This window comes from Babylonia areolata, chromosome 31, assembly GCF_041734735.1.
Source record: "Babylonia areolata isolate BAREFJ2019XMU chromosome 31, ASM4173473v1, whole genome shotgun sequence".
Taxonomy (NCBI): Eukaryota; Metazoa; Mollusca; class Gastropoda; order Neogastropoda; family Buccinidae; genus Babylonia; species Babylonia areolata.
In genome coordinates this window covers 19,988,130-19,988,951 of record NC_134906.1, presented here as the reverse complement: position 1 = coordinate 19,988,951, position 822 = coordinate 19,988,130, and the positions used below count along the sequence as shown (strand labels likewise).

The 822-nt window shown below is 41.5% G+C and overlaps 1 protein-coding gene across 1 annotated transcript in view; it reads left to right on the top strand.

Moving 5' to 3' along the window:
* The window catches only part of LOC143276286 (galactoside alpha-(1,2)-fucosyltransferase 1-like), a 6,715-nt gene extending 6,488 nt beyond the window's left edge, over nt 1–227 (top strand). Inside the window, exon 2 of the mRNA XM_076580789.1 lies at nt 1–227. This exon is cut by the window's left edge and continues 1,236 nt beyond it. The gene's annotated coding sequence lies outside the window, so the exon portion shown is untranslated.
* The last annotated feature ends 595 nt before the right edge of the window (nt 228–822 follow it).

Genomic DNA, 822 nt, shown 5'->3' with positions numbered 1-822 from the left:
GTCGTCAACTGTAAGGATTTTTTACGCACCCATTTCCATATTCGCTCAGAAATTCCAGAACATCCCAGAATTTTTCTAATGATGTGAGATGTGAACGCCTTAAAGCTGTCATTTTGTGGTGTTTCTCGCTGTCTGTATCTGATGTAGTTTGCTATAAAGGCCTGGTCCGAGTTTGCAGTTGTGTGTCCAGCGAGTTTTCACCAAACCGATCTTCTCTTTTTTTTCTTTTTTTTAACTCAGTTGTGTAAACAAAGTGAGTATATAATGATGACACGGTGTGTGTGTGTGTGTCTGTGTGTGTGTGTGTGTGTGTGTGTGTGTGTGTATCTATATATATCTGTGTGTGTGTGTGTGTGTGTGTGTGTGTGTGTGTGTGTGTGTGGTAAACTTGAACGTGGATATTTTCTCGGCAACTACAAGTGGTTCAGGAAACAAAGTTGGCAGGATGATAGATATAAATAAGACTTTTAATGTCATTCCTTCTATGAGCTTCTGCCATCATGAGGACACAACAGAACTGTGTGTGTGTGCGTGCGTGCGTGCGTGCGTGTGTATGTGTGTGCGTGTGTATGTGTGTGTGTGTGTATATATATATGCCTAGAGAGGACAGGTGTTTTGTTTATAGCCATGATTTGGGGAACAGGTGTTTTGTTTAAAACCATGTCTGGAGAACAGTTGTTTTGTTTAAAACCATGTCTGGTGAGGACAGGTGTTTAGTTTAAAGCCATGTCTGGAGAACAGGTTTCTATTATCTACCCAACACTAGATCTTGAGTGGTGGTCTGGGTGCTGGTATTTCGGATGGCAGAGACGATAATACAGA